Here is a 19,601-nt window from a genome sequence, read left to right as displayed (position 1 = left end):
TCTGTTTAATCTGGTCTATTGTCAGAGGTTTTCCAGAGTTTAGCAGCTGATGCCAATATATTAATCCCTTTTCTTTAAGCATGTTGACTACTTCCATATTAAATGTTATTATATTACCTTGTGTGTACGCTACTGGATATAAAAGAAATGACCATGCTTTAATATCAGGATTGCTATTAAGATTTTGGAAAATTTTTAATGTATAAGTAATGTATTTGGAACTTATATTTTTATTCTTATGTATCATCATATATTCCTTCATCAGCCATAGAAAATTGTTTGGTATGAAATCTGTATACTTATTTGCTACTACAAATCCTGATTTTAACCAGATTCTCTCATGAACTAGCTTCCATTTTGATGTATATTTTGTATTTAGCCATAATGATATTGTTTTAATAATGGATGAATGCAAATATATTTCTATGTCTGGTAAACCTATGCCACCTATATCCCAATCATCTAGATGATACTTCATAGCTATCCTTGGTTTTTTGGATACCATAGGAATCTTACCATTAAATCATTTAATTGTTTTAGGTGCGATTTAGCTGGTGGCAAAGAACAAGCTTGTATGACATAAAGAATTTTTGGAAATATGATCATTTTAATTATATAAAGCCTTTCTTCCATTGAAAAGAAGAATTTATTCCATCTTTGTATTAGATTTTTAATATTATTTAAGGTCTCTCTATAATTTGTTTCAATTGTAGTATCTAGGTTGTTAGTTATTATAATTCCCAAGTATTTAATTATATTATCGATAGAGATATATTTATGGTATTTTTTATTTAGATCTTTTTTATTAGTATTTATAAGCAATACATTTGTTTTGTTCTCATTAAATTTAAGACTTGAAAAGTTTTGAATGGAGTCCCATAATGCTTTTAAACTGCTATTATTATTTTTTAAGGTAATTAAAATATCATCAGCAAAAAGTTGAATTATAAGCTCTAGGCTGTTGTCTAGTTGTATTCCTTCAATATTTTTATCCATACGTATATTATTTGCTAAGGGTTCAATGACTAGCGCAAACAATAACGGAGAAAGAGGGCAGCCTTGTTTTGTGCCCTTAGTTATTTTAATAGCTTTAGACAGACAAGATCCCAGGTTTATATAAGCCAATGATTTTTCATATAATGATTTTATTAACAAAGTGAAGTTGTTTGGGAAGCCATATTCTTCTAAAACTAACCACAGATAATCCCAGTTCACTGAATCAAATGCGCTAATTATGTCTAAGCTAATAACATTCATTTTGTTTAAGGAAAGAATTATTTTAATGTTGTCATAAGTGTTCCTATCTTTTATAAAACCTGTTTGATCTTCCTCTATCAAAAGTGGTAGTAATTGTTTTATTCGAGCAGCATGTATTGCCATAAAAATTTTATAATCTATATTAAGAAGTGAAATGGGTCTGTATGATGAACATTCACTGGGATCTTTATTTTGTTTCAGAATTGGTGATATTAATGTGTACTTCCAAGAAGGAGGAATGTCTTACCATTTTTAACTGATGTAAAGACATTCAATAACAACAGCGAAGCCTCATTTGATAGTAATTTAAACATTTCTGGGGTGATATTATCTATACCTGGAGCTTTGTTTAATTTTAGCTTATTTACTTCATCTTTAAGTTCTGTCATTATTTGTTTATCTATTAGTTGTACCTGCTCCTCTAATAACCTAACTTTAACATTGTTTTTGAGAAAAGCTTTCAATACTGAATGCGTTTCTGTTTTCTCATTTTGATTATTAAGTTTATGAAAAAATAGCCTAAAAGCTTCTAGAATTCCTTCTAAATCAGATACTTTCTTTTTGGTTTCTATATTATGTATTTCCTTAATTTGTTTTAATAATCTTTTTAGTCCTATTTGCTATTCTTCGTTGGTTTTTAGGGTTCATTGAATAGTAACATAGTTTATTTTTTTCTAAGTTGATCATTGTTTTGTGGTCTAGCGTCTGAGTATTTTTTATTAGTATCTTCTAGTTCTTTTATTAAGTTGGTGTTTCCATTTTGAATATCAAGCTTTAAATTATCTACTTTTGACTGTAATTCCATTAATTCCTTATTCCACTGTTTTTGTTTATTTTTATACCATCCCACCGCTCTTCCATATAGATATGCTTTCAATGCATCCCATATATATATTTCAGATACATCTTTTGTAAGATTGATATCTAGGAATGTTTGTGTCTCTTTAATATAAAATTCCTTAAAATCTTTGAGATTTGTTATGTAAGATGGTATTCTTGTTACTGATATCCTTCTCTTGAAACATAAGTCTATCTCAAACATTATGATCCGAAAATGGACATGAAATTGTCTTGACTTTATTTAATTTAGAGGTTAAATCCTTTGTTATGTACACTCTATCTATTCTAGAATATGTATTATGTCTATGGGAAAAATGTGTAAAGAATAGTGAATCTGGGATAGCATACTCATTTATGTCAACTGTATTAAAAGTTTCAACAAACTCAGATAACAACTTTGTTAAAGGTGATCTCTTACGTGTAGTTTTAGTATTTGTGTCAGTTTCTTTTATAATGCAATTGAAATCTCCAGCTATGATTAAATTGCCTTTGGTATATTGTACAATGACTTCTAAGTGTTGTTGGCCACTCTAACACCTAGTCCTGGTATCCAATAAATATTCACTAATGTATATATCATTTCATTGATAGATATTGTCACTAGACAAAACATTCCTGAGTTGTCATGGAACGTGTTTATGGTTTTAGGCATTAAAGTAGTGTTTTTCCACAAAATTGCTACTCCCCTTCGCTTCTGATTATAGGTGGAACTTACTAGTATTGCATAATTTTTATTGTTTATTTTATTTAATGACATATCTTTTGAGGTAGAGTATGAAAAGGATTCTTGGCTGCTTGGGTTTTCCCCTTTTCTTCCAGTTATTTTGAGAACCTTCTTTTGTAGGAGGTATTTCATCTTTCCAGAGTGTGTTAAGACTAGTTCCTTACTTGCAGGAGCTGATGTTTTTCGTGTTTCACTGTTGCAGTCATCACATTTGGGTTATCTGCTTGCAGTAGCCCTCAGTCAGCCTAATTATCAAAGTCTGGGGTCCTGCATCGGTTGCTGTCTCATCTTCCATGACATCAGGTAGTCAGGTCTATAAAGCATGCAGCCGATGCTATTACATCAGTCTTTCTTGCCGTGCGGTGCTCGAAGCAGAAGCAGTTTGCATGTGCCGGTTGGCTGACTCCTGAAATTTTCGTTTGAGTTTCAGAATGGAAATCTTCAACTAAGCTAAGTACCCCATTGGGGAAACTTTTTCTTGCTCTAAACCAGCGTAAGTAAAAGTTAATTGCATTTCTTGTGGAAAGCAAATACCTCATAAAGATTTCCATTCGTACTGCATTCCTTGCTTAGGCCCTGACCACAACGTACCTTGCTGACTGCTTGCATATTAAACCAATGCCATCTTCTTCTTCAAGGCCTAAAACTCTATCCATGCCTAGAAAACCGATGCCCAGACCGCATGGCCAGGCCTCTATGCCTAAAAAACAAATGATAAGAATGGCGGAAGACCTTATTACTCTAATCAGGGGAAGCCACCCTTCCAAGAGACCTAGGACTGAGTTTCCTTATGATTCTTCTGATCAGGACTCTGAAATTTCTGTTTCTTCTGATGACCAGGATTTACCCTTATCTACCTATGAGGATTCTGATGCAGAGGACTCCATTCCCTTTGCTTCCCCTCCAGAGGATTTCTCTTTTGGTGAAACCTTGCATACTCTTAGGGAGCATTTTCGCTGGGAAAGCCAGGATTACTCCTTGACTCTAAAAAGAGGCTTAGGGATTATTTACTCCTGCCCCAACACAGGCCTTTAGCTATCCCTGTACTGGACATCGTTGATGATGCCTTCTCGGAATCTAGTTTGGCCCCTGACTCTTTACCTCCTACTCCCAGAATGCCTGATAGGTATTACAGGGATGTTCATTGTGTTTCACTGTTGCAGTCATTACACTTGGGATCTGAAGTCGTTAACTTCATTTGCTCAGCAACCTGTGGGTATCGGATCCGATTCGGATCTGAGCCGGCAGCTTTCCAAGCTAACAGATCTGAGCTCCAAGCTCCTCCCCCCTACCCATAATGCCCTGCCATCTCCCTCTAACCCTCAGATCTCGTTTGCTGCGGCTTCCATAAGCTTCTCTGAACGAGCTCCGAGCGTAGTACTGTAAGTGTAGCATTTAAATCTTGAATTCCTGTCAAACTTTCACTAACTTTGTGTGTGTGAACTTCCCCTTATCTTTCTAGCCTTTTTTGGGTAGTTCTTTTAACTTTTTGGTTAAGTTAGATTTATTCCCCTCCCCCCTCTGCATGTGTGAAGGTGTGTGCTTGTGGGCCTATTTTTTCTTTTTCCTCTTCTATAATGGCTGAAGGCCCTAAAGCCATTTTCTCTAAATGCACCGAGTGTGGCCATAAGCTGTCCCCAGCGGATGGTCATACTCGGTGTGTCCTGTGCCTGGGGGTTGATCACCTCTCCTCGGGCTGCACTATTTGTGCAGCCTTCAACCCCAGGGCTTTGAAAGATAGGAGGTCGAAGCTTATTCTGGCGGGCCTTTTGCCCCCCCGGACTCTGCTTCGTCCTCCTCGGTGGCGCCAGCCTTGGCTGCCCCACCTGCCGCTCCTGATCCCCTGGCCCGGGACTCAACCTCCCTCGCTGGCCCAGGAGGAAAGGGACGGCAGAAAGAAGGATAAAAAGGATAGGGGGAGAGAGAAAAAAGGCATCGCAGTCACAAGAGGCGGTCCAACTCGACCCCTTCAACACCGCCGTCTAAACAGCTTGCCTCTCCCCTTAAGGTCTCCGGGCCTTCTCCCTCCCGGCTCCGTTCTCCACGTTTCTCCCCGGAGCTGGAGGAGGAGACCCTGTCACCCTCGAGGTCATCCAGGTGGCCTTCCGGGCCGGCTTTAGTGGCCTCATCCAGATCCACCAGAAGTTTATCGGATATGGACCGGATGATGCGTCGATTTCTCCAGGCCCAGATGCAGATGGGAGTGCTCTTGCCTCCCCCCCTCGACACCTTTTTTCGCCCCCATTGCTCCTTCTCCAACCCACTTTCGAGGTTCGGAGCTGTCTGATCCGACTAGCTTCGGAGCCTGGGTAGGGTCGGCGCCGACAGTGTTTCCTACTTCGGCGCCGACTGTACCCTCGAGTCTGTCTGATCCGAGCTCTTGGGGCCGTGAGCTGAGCGTCTGATCTGGAGGGGTCAGCAGGGCCTTCGGCTCCGTTAAGGTCAGGGCACACTACCCTTTTGGATCCGGTCAGGTCACCTTCGGCGCCGATCCGCACGTCTGATCCAAGGGGGATGCTTTCGGATCCAAGGGAAAGCAGTTCCCCCTCAGCATTCGAAGTCGTGGAGAGGGTCCTTTCGAGGGATTCGAGGCCCCAGGCTCTTGCTATGGATCCACCCACCATTCCCACTCAGACGGGCCTTTCTTCCATCATCCGGCCCCAGGGACAGCCTGCGCCTATGTCCCAGATTGTTCCCGTAGAGGAACAGGACATTGTTGGTGAGGCCTCTTCGGACAGCCCCCCCGAGGAGGTCCCTCACAAACGGAAGTGCAAGAGGAGGCACTTGGACACACCCGAGTCCCTCACGAAGGACACAGACTTAGAGGAAGGGGAAGGTTCCCCAAGGTCACCCCCCGAAAATGTCTCCTTCGGAGACAGTATGGAAATGTTACGCATTAGGGGGAGTGGTCTGCCCAAAACGTCTCCTTCGGAGACATTATGGAAATGTTGCGCATTAGAGGGGGGTGGTCTGCCCAAAAACCTTCCTCGGATGAGTCTGTGTTTCTGGAGGCGTTTGACGCAGGCCCATCTACCTCTTGGGTGTCCCCTCTTGCCGACCCCCTGGTAGACCTCATAACTACCAGGGCATGGAAGGAGCCAGACACTGTCGAGCCAATACTCGAGACCGGACAGGAACCTCAGCCCTCCCACGGACAGGACAGTTTGGAGCAAGGGTGCCCCAGTGGATGCCATGGTGGTGGCGGCTGCCACTAAAAAGGAATTAGCACAGGAGAGTTCCTCGGTGCATCCTCCAGACAAGGAGTCTCTGATGATGGACCGTTTGGGAAAGCGGATGTTCTCTTCAGCGACCTTCTCTGTAAGGTCACTGTATTATATGGCACATGTGATTCAGCTCCAGTGGGACCTGATTAGAGTACGCTGGGTCACCCCCAGAGTCCATGTCGGCCGAGGACAAGCGGATCTTCTCTGCTCGAATGGCCACTCTCAAGTCAATCACCAACACATCTATGCGGCTTCTCTCCCATGCTACGGAGGGAGCGGCCTGAGCTAGTGGAACGGGTGTCGTCTTACGTAGACAGGCCTGGCTCCATCTCTGCAATTTTGCGGAACCTTTCAAGGCGTCCTTCACGAGCGCCCCTTTTGAAGGTTCTACGCTCTTCAGCAAAACCTTCCGCGATACGCTCCTCCAGAGCGAGAAAGACGGGAAGACGTTGTCTGCCGTCGGGATCCGCTTCTCGGCTCCTCAAAGGTCCTACTCCAGGAACCAAAGAGGACAGAAGATGATGTTCCGGAAAGCTCAACAATCCCATTTCGCTCCAGATCCCTCGTCCTTCAGAGGCAGAGGAGGACAGGGTAGACGCCGACCCAGGGGCAGAGGGGGTCCAAAGAATTTTGGGTCGAGAGAACCTTTTTCGGATCGACCCACGCAACAGCCCTGAGCGGTTGCCCGACTTCTCCTCTCTGGAGGCAGTCGGGGGGCGCTTCTCAGAATACCTAGAGAAATGGGAGTCCATTACAACAGATTGCTGGGTGCTCCGAATCATATCCAGAGGCTATTCATTTCCTTTCCTATCTCACCCTCCCCGATCAACAAGACTCCCCGATGTTCCACCCGATCAGAGGGAGGCAGCAGCATCAGAAATTCGAGGGCTGCTAAGAAAATGAGCTATCCAGCGCGTCCCCCCCCAAACAATCTGGATCAGGATTTTACTCCAGGTTCTTTTTGGTGCCAAAAAAGACGAGGGACTTGCGACCCATTCTCGACCTGTCAACACTGAACCTGTCAGTAGCCAAAGAAAAATTCCGGATGGTCACTATTCAATCCATTCTCCCACTTTTGCAGGAGAACGACGGGATGTGCTCGATAGACCTCAAGGATGCGTACTACCACATTCTGATGGACAGACCATCCAGAAGGTTCCTCCACTTACGGCTGGGAGCCAGCCATTATCAGTTCAGGGTCCTAACCGTCGGTCTCACCACAGCCCCCAGGGTGTTCACCAAGGTCATGGCAGTTGTAGGGGCCAACTGAGGCTTCAGGGAATACAGGTCTTTCCGTACCTGGACGACTGGCTCCTAACCGCCCCCACCAGGCATCAACTCTGCTCAGGCAGGGATTACTTCTTACACCTAGCCCGCCACCTAGGGATCACGATAAACCACCAGAAATCCTCCCTTCAACCTACTCAAATTTTGGAATTCATAGGGGCCAGGATAGACACTACTCAATCCAGAGTCTTTCTGACAGCGGACAGACTTCGCAGTCTAAGCCTTCACATTCTAGACCTCTTACAGTCGTCAGCTCCCCCAGCGGAACTAGTCCTGAGGGCAGTGGCCATCAATCTCTCGACCTTCACTCGCCTGAAGATGAAAATCCTTCAATTGACATTACAAGTTCAATGGTCCATTCTTTTTCACCCCCTGTCTACACCTATTCCCCTCAGCAGGATTTGCAGGGAGTCGCTTCTTTGGTGGCTCCGCTCCAGAGATCTTCGAGAAGGCTTCCCCTTTGTTATACCCCCTCCCCAAGTCACGGTGACCACGTGCGCATCTGTCCTCGGGTGGGGGGGGGGGCATTGCATGGGCAGATCCGTCCAAGGCACATGGACTTTCACAGAGACCTCACTGCATATCAATGTCCTGGAGATGAGGGCAGTGCTTCTAGCGTTGCAGGCTCTCCATTCCCTTCTCCCTTCAGGAACTATTGCACTTCAAACAGACAACGTCGGTAGTCTGGTACATAAACAAACGGGGGGGACCAGATCCTATCCACTTTGCAGGGAGGCAATGAGAGTATAGGAATGGGTGATATCCACCAACCGCTTTCTCATAGCAACGCACATCCCGGGTCGGTCAAACATCTTGACGGACAGGTTGAGTCGAACGATCCTCTCACCTTACGAGTGGTCTCTGAACCCAGCAGTAGTGAAACAAATCTTCCGCCAATGGGGTCAACCTTGCTGCGATCTCTTCGCCTCGCCTTCGAACACAAAGTGCAGCGAGTTCTTCGCTCTGATTCCCCCACCAGGGGAAGCCCCCAGAGACGCTCTAGTTCATGCTTGGCCATCCGGTCTTCTGTATGCTTATCCTCCTCTTCCATTGATGACAAAATTCTTGCAGAAAGCTCGTCAGTTGGGGAGCAGAGTTATCCTCATAGCCCCATTCTGGCCTCGTCAAACCTGGTTCCCTTACCTGCGGTCTCATCTAGTACATCCTCCCTGGATTTTAGATCCCAATCCGGATCTGATCTCTCATCGTTTAGGATTGAAGACCCCCGACCTGGACTACCTCAAACTCTCAGCTTGGTTGATCCAGTTCCCTTAATGGCTAGGACTCCCGGTATATCTTCTTCGGTTAAGGCCATCCTGGTGGCCGCCCATAAACCGTCTACCAGGAAAATCTAAAAGAGTAAATGGAAACGTTTCTCTGTCTGGGCGGAGCACAGGACCGTAGACCCCTTCACGGTTCCTATCCCAGCAGTTCTAGACTTTCTTTCGCATACCTTTGATCAAGGAGCTAGTACTTCTACTATTAAAGTTCAGTTGGCAGCTATTTCCCACTACCACGTTGGAAACAGTTCAGGGCCTCTAGCGTCCTCCAAGATATGCAAAACATTCATGAAAGGAACCTTTTTGTTAAGACCCCCTATTAAAGATGCAGTGCCTCCATGGGATCTTACCCTAGTTCTTCAAGCTCTGACTGGGCCTCCTTTTGAACCCGCGGCTTCAGTCGACTTAAAACATGTATCCTGGAAGACGGCCTTCCTGATTGCCATTACTTCTGCTAGAAGGATATCGGAGCTTCATGCTCTTTGCAGTAAACCTCCATACATCATCTTTCATGAAGACAGGGTCTCCCTCAGGACTAATCCCTCTTATCTGACCAAAGTGGCTTCAGAAGCCAACATCAACCAGTCCATCAATCTACCTGTCTTCTTTCCAAATTAAAACAAAGGAGAATACAGACTTCATTGTCTGGATGTTCACAGACAGTTACGTTTTTACTTAAACAGAACAGCAGATCTTCGAAAATCTGATCAACTTTTTGTTTCCTTTGCAGAATCCTGTTTGGGGAAGCCAGTCACTAAAGTAACCTTAGCTAGATGGATTTCCCAGTGCATTCTCCTAGCATACAAAAGTTCTGGTCGTCCTGAGCCCCTGAGAGTGCGAGCCCATTTCACCCGATCTATAGCCACTTCTGCTGCTTTCTGGTCAAGGGTTTCTTTGGATGACATTTGCTCAGCAGCTATTTGGGCTTCCTCTCATACCTTTATTACACACTTTAAATTGGATTTAATATCCAGAGGACATGCATCGTTTAGCTCCGCAGTGCTCCGGAATATCCTTCCATAAGGGCCTCCCAAGTTGCTGATAGCTGGGGACTCTGTCCCACAGGTTGCTGAGCAAATGAAGTTAACTACTTCAGATAAAGAAGTTATGTACTCACCATAATGTTCGATCTGAGTAGGTAACTTAATTTGTCTGCAACCGACCCGCCCTCCATCCCCCGGACCGTTAGTTCGTTATCAAAGGATCAGGATATGTCTTCATTCAGTTGACATCACGGGAACGTATTGTAACCCTTTCTAGGTTATAGAATTTCCTATTGCCTTTTTTTCTGGAAAACTCGATCTGAGGGTTAGAGGGAGATGGCAGGGCATTATGGGTAGGGGGGAGGAACTTGGGGCTCAGATCTGTTAGCTTGGAAAGCTGCCAGCTCGGATCCGAATCGGATCCAATACCCACAGGTTGCAGACAAATGAAGTTACCTACTCATATGGAACGTTATGGTGAGTACATAACCTCTTTTTATCCTGCTGGCAGGCGACCCGCAGTCGGCCTGAGCTCCAAAGTCTTGGTCTGGCATCAGTTGCTGTCGCCTCTTCCCTGACGTCAGTGCGCCAGGGGTATAAAAGGTGCAACTGACGCCATTTTCTTCAGTCTTTCTTGCCGCGCGGTGCCCGTAGCAAAAGCAGTTCTCAAGTGCCGGTCGGCCGACTCCTGACATTTTAAAAATTGAGTTTCAGATCCGAAGTCTTCAATAAAGCTAAGTACCCCGTTGGGGAAACTTTTTCTTGCTCCAGACCGATGTCAGTAAAAGTTAATAATTGTCTTTCTTGTGGGAAGCAAATACCTCATAAGGACTTCCACTCTTACTGTATTCCTTGCCTAGGCCTTGACCACGAAGTTACCAGTTGTCGGTTTTGTGCTAGATTCAATAAACGCACTATTAAACGTCTGTTTGATTTTGCTTTACATTATTTTGGCCGAAGGTTTGATTACATAATGCCATCGGAACAACCGATGACCAGAATTTATAAAAACCTCAAAGACAAAGAAAAGGACAGGCATCCGAGGTCCAAAACCGAAGACAAAGCCTCTTCTAGGCCAGTCGCCGGTTCTCAGTGAGGTGCTTTCGCTGCCCCTGACACCCGCTACCTCAGAGCCACAGGCCGTAACCAACAGCCACATGGAGACACCGAGGCCTGTGGAAACTCAAGGTATTGGGCCTATGGAAACTATTCCCTCAGATGGGTCCGGAGCCGCTGAGCAGGCATCAACTTCTGAGGGTGTTTTCAGACCTTCACAGCTTACAATTAAGCCCACAACAGCTGCCAAGACAAAGTCAAAGACTCCATTAAAGACAAGGAAACAAGTACAGTATTCTCCAGAACAGTCATCCATGCCAAAGAAACAGATGCTTAAAATGGCCGAAGACCTAATTACTTTAATCAGGGGTTCCCATCCCCCTCCTGACAAAAGGCCTAGGCAAGACACTGACTATGATTCCTCTGACCAGGTATCTATTTCCTCTGATTCCTCTTCTGATCAGGGATATTCTCTCCCTCCCTATGAGGACTCTGATATACCTTCAGCCTCTCCACCTGAGGATTATTCTTTTGGGGAAACCCTGCACACCATGAGGGAGCATTTCCATTGGGAGAGCCAGGATTACTCAGAATCCAAGAAAAGGCTCAGAGACTTCCTGTTATTGCCTCAGCACAAGGCCCCTGGCTATCCCCCCTGTGCTTGATATTGTTGATGTTTTCTCTGAATCCAGTCTGTCTCCTGATTCTTTACCCCCTGCATCAGTCAAGCCAGACAGGTACTACAGGGTCCCTGACTCTCATATATTTATTTACAAAAACCCCGCTGCAGACCCTGAAACAATTTCCCAGGGTCCTAAAGGGGTTAAGGCTTCCACTGCTAAAAATCCTGTCCCCTCGGACAGGAATTCCAGAGCTCTGGACAGATGGAGGAAAAATGTTTACACTTCTGCTACTTTAGCTGTAAGGGCTTTAAATTGCCAGTTTCACATGCTTAATTATAAACAGTACCTCATGTCATTGTGAAAACAGAAAATGGTTTCTAATTCAGAAAGTCCTGACAGTAAGGAAATACAGGATTTATTGCATGCAGTTGAACAAGTGGAAAAGCATACTCTGCAATGTGGTTTTAATTCATTAGAGGCTTCTTGTAGAGCCGCAGTTACAGGCTCTGTTATTCGAAGGCATGCTTGGTTGAAAGAACAAAGTTTACCTGATCATGTTAAAGTAAAATTATTGGATGCTCCACTACAGCATGATACTTTGTTTGGTGTTAAGGCAGAAAAGGTGTTAAAGAAAATGGAGGATAAAGCAAAATCACTGCAGACAGTGAAGGATTTCTTACAGGTTCAACCACCTAGATTTAGCAGAAACTGTCCTTCAAAAATTTGGTCCTTTCCAGTGTCAGACAGACCACAAAGAGGAAGATACAGACACCCAAGAGGCAGATCTCAGCCCCAAGGCTCCTACAGACCTAAACAATGGGGTGCTTCAGCCCCCAAAGGAGGAGAAGACAAATCACAGCCTTATAGGAAACAGTCTCAATGACTTCCCACTACAGATGCCAAGCACTTACCTTTTGGCAGCACCCCTAGGGAGAAAGCTAGCACTTTTCTCAAAAAATTGGCACACAATCACCCAGGACAAATGGTTACTGAGTATTGTTTCTCAGGGGTTACAGGTTCTACTTTCACACGCTTCCAAAAACAAAAGGTATGCCAAACCTGCCACAAAACCAATGGGCAGAGGCACAAAAACAGATTGCTGCTCTTATGGACGTGGGAGCTATTCAAAGAGTTCCTCAGCAAGAACAGGGACAAGGATTTTGCTCAAGACTTTTCTTAGTACCCAGAAAGGACAAAGCCTAGAGACCAGTACTGGACCTGTCAATCCTAAATACTTTCCTGGATGTTCCAAGATTCAAAATGTTAACACTACAGCAACTTCTGCCCATGCTGGGCGAGAAGGCTTGGCTAGTTACTTTGGACCTCAAGGAGGCATACCTGCATGTCCCAGTCAGATAATCTTGCAGAAGATACCTCAGATTCATAGCAGGCTCAATGCATTACCAATTCTCTGCACTGCCCTTTGGCTTATCTACTGCGCCCAGGGTCTTCACAAAATGCCTGGCACCAGTAATTGCATTTTGCAGACAAAAAGGAATTCAGATATATCCCTGCTTGGAATGCCTTATTCAAGCAGAGAGCAAGGACATTCTTCTAAAGCATCTGGCGTTTGTAAAAAGATTACTAATTTGCCTAGGGTACACAGTAAACGAAAAGAAATCAAAACTAGTGCCCTCTCAAGAGGTAATATTCCTGGGTGCAAGCTTAAATACAACTACCCAGATGGCTTATCTCACGCCAGACAAACAAAGGCAACTGACTCATTACTTTCAAATGATGGCAACAAAAACCCAGCTCCCTGCAAGAAAGATTCTGCAGGCCCTGGGCTTCATGGCATCCTGCATTCTACTAATTCCATATGCAAAACTGCATATGAGGAAACTACAATGGTATCTAAAAAGTGTTTGGACTCAGCATTGTCACAGCCTGGATACAATCATAACCTTAATTCCCTGCCTACAACAGGAGTTTCGATGGTGGTCCCAGGCCTGTCACCACAACAAGGGACAGCCTTTCACCTTACCCACAGCCAGGCAGACAATAACAACGGATGAATCGGATTATGCCTGGGGGGCACGTATAGCAGGAAAATGTATTCAGGGCAAGTGGCCCAAGGAACAAATGCATCCTCACATCAATCAAAAAGAGATGCTAGCTGTACAGAATGCCCTGACAGCCTTCAAGGGCCTTCTGCATCCAGGACAACTTTTAATAAAGACGGGCAATACCACAGTTATGTGGTAGATAAACAAGCAAGTGGGGCACACATTCCTACCCCCTATGCAGACAAGCCATGACTTTGTGGAACACGGCACTGACCTATCAAGTACATCTGCAGGCACAATTCCTGCCAGGAACAAAAAATACACTGGCAGACTAACTAAGCAGAAATCTCATGGATCCTCACGAATGGAAACTAAATCCACAAGTGTTCAGCATGATAACGAGGAAATGGGGACGCCCGAACATAGATCTAGTTGCCTCCCCTCACAGTTACCAAATACAGAAATTCTGCACAAGAATTTATCACTCTCAAGCATGGAAAGTGGATGCTGTATCATTCAGCTGAAAAGGCCTGACAGTCTATGCCTTCCCTCCGATGCCTCTTATTACCAAGGCACTCCTAAAAGTCAGACAAGAAAGGCCAAAAATGATCTTGATTGCCCCAGACTGGCCACGCCAGCACTTGTACCCAATCCTAAAGAGCTTGTCTCAAGGCCCAGCTTGGCTTCTACCTCAAATTCCTCATCTTCTGACTCAACAAGACAATCAGATTCTGCACAGTCAACTCAGAACCTTAAATCTAGCAGCATGGCAGATAATGTAGCCACTCAGGCTGCACCTCTCTCTAAAGCTGTTATGGATGTCATTTTAGAAGCCAGGAGGCCCAGCACTAGGAAATCTTACACAGAAAAATGGAAGAGATTCAGTGCTTGGAACCAGGCACAAGGGCTCGAACCACTTGTCCCAAATATTCCTCAGATTTTACAATACCTAAGTGAGATGCTGGACAAAGGCCTATCTTTCTCATCAATTAAAATGCATGCCTCTGCTATTTCAGCTCATTACAATACGGAACCTCCTATTTTTTCACATCCTCTTCTACGACAGTACGTCAGAGGGGCAAAAAATATAAGACCCCCAAGAAGAGCACCAGTACCAGCTTGGGATCTCAGTTTTGTTTTAGAAAAACTCACAATGCCTCCTTTTGAATCAGCCAGCATAGCTGATCTAATAATTCTTATGAAAAACTGCTCTGCTCCTAGCAACAACGTCAGCAAGAAGAGTCTCAGAGTTACAGGCATTAATGGCTGTGGAACCTTTCATCATTTTTCATCAGGACAGGGTTTCTCTTAGGACAAACCCAACATTCATGCCAAAAGTAGTCTCCAATGTGGCCTTGAACCAAACCATTCATTTACCAACTTTCTACCCAAATCCCCAGAATAAAGGGGAGAGACTTCTGCACACTTTGGATATACACAGGCAGCTACGATTCTACTTGAACAAAACAAAAGCTTTCAGAAAAACTGAGCAACTGTTTGTAGCCTATGCTGCAGGATCACAAGGAAAGCCTATTACAAAGCAGGCAATTTCCAAATGGATAGGACACTGTATCCGCTTCTGTTATGCACAACATGGCAAATCAGTGCCTAAGGGCATTAGGCCACATTCTACCAGAGCAGCAGCCACTTCAGCAGCTTTTCTCAGAGGAGTACCAACCAAAGGCATTTTAGAAGCTGCAACCTGGAGCTCAGTGCACACTTTCACCAAGCACTACCACTTACCTCTCTACTCTAAAACCAGGGCAGGCTTTGCCACTGCAGTTCTGCAGGGCCTGGTAGCCTCTCCAAATCCAATTTAGACCCAGCCGCCCAACCTCAGCTTTGGGATTCTACCCAAGTGTAATGACTGCAACAGTGAAACACGATGAACCATAGTACAGTTGTGTACCTACCATAAATGTAGATGTTAGAGTGTATTCACTGTTGCAGTCCAGGTTACTCACCCACCATCCCCCTTTTCATTGCTGGGACTTTTCTGTGATTCTCATTTCTGTACAACCTATGTGGTGTATTTGCTTGTAGATGAAGGAAATGTTTATAGTACCATATGCTTGTTTTTTTGTCATAATTTTATCTTTCCAGCCTTCCTATCTGGGGACACCTGACATCTGGGGCAAGAAAAACTGAAGAAAATGGCTTTGGTTGCATCTTTTATACCCCTGGCGCACTGATGTCGGGGAAGAGGCGACAGCAACCGACGCCGGACCAAGACTTTGGAACTCGGGCCGACTGCGAGTCGCCTGCCAGCAGGATAACCCAAGTGTAATGACTGCAACAGTGAATACACTCGAACATCTACATTTATGGTAGGTACACAACTGTACTTTCCCGACTCTCACAAGTTCCTCTTTAAAAATCCTACTGCGGATCCTGAGACCATTTCACAGGGACCAAAGGGCATTAAGGCTACTACTGCCAAAAATCCTGCCCCTCTGATAGAGATTCCAGGATGCTGGATAGATGGGGTAAGAAGGTATACACTTCTGCAACCTTGGCCATTAGGGCCTTAAACTGCCAGTTTCATATGTTAAAGTATCAGCAGCATATTATTGGATTGCTTACACAGAAAATGATGTTGATTCCTGACTGTGCTGAAAATAAAGAATTATACAGAATTTAATGCATTCTGCTGAACAAGTTGGAAACATACTTTGCAATGTGGTTTTGATTCATTAGAGACATCTTGCAGGGCTGCTGTCACCGGGTCTGTACTTAGAAGGCATGCTTGGCTTAAAGAGCAATCTTTGCCAGATCATGTTAAAGCTAAATTGCTGGATGCTCCCTTAAACCAAGACCTCCTGTTTGGCAACAAAGCAGTAGTAGTACTTAAAAAGATGGAGGAAAAAGCTAAATCTATGTAAACTGTTAGATTTCCTGCAAGTACAGCCTCCCAGATTCAGTAGGCATTTGCCGTCTAAGAATTGGTCCTTTCCTGCCTCTTTCAGGCCTTCTCAGTCCAAACCCAGAACCAGCAGAACACCCAGGCTTCAGTCCCAAGGTACTCACAGGACTATACAGTGGGAGGCTCCCACTTCCAAAGCAGGGAGTAGTAAGACTCCCCCTATGGTAAACTGTCTCAGTGACTTAACTTTAAAACTTCCAAGCCTTGCACAACTGACTGTTCATTTAGGGGGAAAGATTGCCCTGCAGGCAAAAAATTGGGTACTCATTACCCAGGACAAATGGGTTTTAAATATAGTTTCCCAAGGATACGGATTCCACTTCCTCTCGTTACCCAACCCCAAACAGTTGGCCAGATCTACCCCAAATCAGTGGGCAGAGGCTCAAAAGCAAGTTCTCTCTCTAAGTATCAGGGCTATTCAACCTGTCCCAGAAGTGGAAAGGGGGCTAGGTTTCTACTCAAGACTTTTCCTGGTGCCCAGAAAAGACGACTCCTGGCGTCCTATCCTGGACCTCTCTATCCTAAACACATTTTTGGTGATCCCAAAATTCAAGATGCTAACTCTTCACCAGCTGCTTCCTATGCTAGGCAAGGATGCCTGGTTGGCAACACTGAATTTAAAGGAAGCCTACCTGCACATCCCAATAAGGGAATCTTGCAGAGATACCTACGCTTCAAAGCAGGCTACATGCACTATCAGTTCTCTGCACTGCCCTTTGGCTTATCTACTGCACCCAGGGTATTCACAAAGTGCCTAGCTCCAGTCATTGCATTTTGCAGGCAAAAAAATATTTAAATATACCCATACCTGGACGATTGTCTAATTCAGGCAGGAAGCCAGGACATACTATTGAATCATCTGGCATTTGTACAGAAATTGCTAACTTCTCTGGGGTACACCATAAACGAAAAGTAATCACATCTTGTACCCTGCCAACAAATTGTATTCCTGGGAGCAACCTTGAACACAACTTCCCAGATGGCTTTCCTCACGCCAGAGAGGCAAGTTCATTTGACAGCCTACTTCAAACTACTGGCCACAGAGACCCAGCTATCTTCAAGGAAAATACTGCAAGCCCTGGGGTTCATGGCCTCCTCCATTCTCCTAATTCCATATGCAAGACTGCATATGAGGAAACTACAATGGGATCTAAAAAGCGTATGGTGTCAACATTCTCAGGATCTAGAAGCAATGATTCCTATCATACCTTGTCTACAGATAGAGTTCCTTTGGTGAGAAGAGGCCTGCCGCCAAAACAAGGGACTGTCATTCACTTTACCCCCTACCACCCAAACCCTAACAGACGCATCTGACTATGCATGGGGGGGGGGGGCTCACATGGCAGGGAGGTGCTTTCAGGGCAAATGGAACCCAAGTCAAATGCACCTGCCTATCATTCAAAAAGAAATTGTTAGCTGTACAGAATGCTCTGACAGCCTTCAAGGACCACATTCTTCCAGGACAGTTAATGGTAAAAACGGACAACTTCACTGTTATGTGGTACATAAGCAAGGGGGAACCCACTCATACCCTCTCTGCATACTAGCCATGGCTCTATGGAACACAGCCTTGAGCTACCAAGTGAACCTACAGGCTCGATTCCTGCCAGGAAAGCTAAATATACTGGCAGACGAACTAAGCAGAAATCTCATGGACCCACACGAGTGGAAACTGGAACCAAAGATATTCAACATATTGAGAAACAAATGGGGGAGCTCAGAGATAGACCTGTTTGCTGCCTCCCCCAGAACTATCAGTTGGACAAATTCTGCACAAGGACTCCCCACAAACAAGCTTGGAAAGTGGATGCCCTGTCCTTCAGCTGGAAAAACCTATCAATTTATGCCTTTCCCTGTCTGCTTCTCCTCTCCAAGGTACTACTAAAGATCAAACAGGACAAACCAAGGACGATACTGATTGCACCAGACTGGCCACGCCAACACTGGTACCCTCTTTTGCGCAGTGTCACTGCTGGCACCATGGCACCTGCTTCAGACCTCTGCCCTGCTGTCCTAGCAGGAGGGCCAGATTTTGCACCCACAGCTTCAAACTTTGAACCTGGCAGCCTGGGTAATTACGTGATCTCTCCCTTACCATCCCTCAGTAAGCAAGTGTTGGATGTCATTCTGGAGGCAAGGAGGTCTAGTACTAGAAAATCCTATGCTGAAAAATGGAAAAGATTCTGTTCCTGGAACCAAACTCAAGGGATGGGCACAGCAGCACCCAATTTACCTCAAATTCTTCAATACTTAACTGAGATGCTTCACAAGGGACTTTCCTTTTCATCCATCAAAATTCATGCCTCATTTCAGCTCGTTACAACACAGAACCACCCCTCTTCTCTCATCCACTGCTAAAGCGGTTCCTCAGAGGGGCCAAAAACTTAAGACCACCCCGGAGAGCCCCTACTCCATCCTAGGACCTTAACTTTGTATTGGAAAAACTCACTCTACCTCCTTTTGAGCCAGCTGCAAATGCAGAGTTGAAATTCCTTTCTTGAAAAACAGCCTTCCTTTTAGCCAGCACTTCAGCAATCACTTCAGCAAGAAGGGTGTCTGAATTACAGGCCCTCATGGCAGTGGTGCCTTTCATCATCTTTCATGCTGACAGGGTGTCCCTCAGGACCAATCCCTCCTTCATGCCCAAGGTGGTATCCAGTGTGGCCCTTAATCAGTCCATTCATTTGCCAACCTTCATTTCTAATCCCCAGAAAAAAGGGGAACGAATTCTGCACTCCTTAGATGTGTACAGACAACTTAGGTTTTACTTGGACAGGACTAAACCTCTCAGGAAATCTGAACAGCTGCTGGTTGCATTTTCGGCAGAGGGGAAGGCCATTTCAAAGCAAACCATTTCTAAATGGATAGGCCATTGCATTCATTTCTGCTATAAGCACCATGGAAAACCTACCCCACAGGGGATAAGACCACATTCAACCAGGGCTGCATCTACCTCTACAGCCTTTCTCAGAGGTGTCCGTACCAGGGACATCCTAGAAGCTGCTACCTGGAGTTCTGTACCTACCTTCACCAAGCATTACCATTTGCCAATTTTCTCTAAATCCAGAGCTGACTTTGCCAGTGTAGTCTTGCAGGGTCTTATAGCTAGTCCTAATGCTATCTAATTTCCTCCTGCCATCCTTAGCTTTGGGAATCTACCCAAATGTGATGACTGCAACAGTGAAACACAAAGAACATAGTACAGTTGTGTACACTTACCATAAATGTTGATGTTTGAGTGTATTCACTGTTGCAGTCCTAGTTACCCTCCCTCCAGCCCCCCTGACTTCTCTTGGCTATACCTCTATTCTTGTTTACTATGCTTAAAGCTTTTTGGTGTATTTGTTTTTTTTTGTTGGAGGTGTAACCTTGTATATATAATTGCTTCCCATTATGGG

General features: G+C 44.9%; 1 protein-coding gene across 1 annotated transcript in view; it reads left to right on the top strand.

Annotated features, from left to right (window-relative positions):
* Positions 1-19,601, top strand: part of FXR2 (FMR1 autosomal homolog 2) — a 1,381,282-nt gene that overhangs the window by 1,299,415 nt on the left and 62,266 nt on the right. The window lies entirely within an intron of this gene.

Source organism: Protopterus annectens, chromosome 7.part0 (assembly GCF_019279795.1).
Source record: "Protopterus annectens isolate FY-2018-M chromosome 7.part0, PAN1.0, whole genome shotgun sequence".
Classification (NCBI taxonomy): Eukaryota; Metazoa; Chordata; order Ceratodontiformes; family Protopteridae; genus Protopterus; species Protopterus annectens.
The sequence above is the reverse complement of the archived record's forward strand: the minus strand, read 5'-3'. Positions and strand labels throughout refer to the sequence as shown.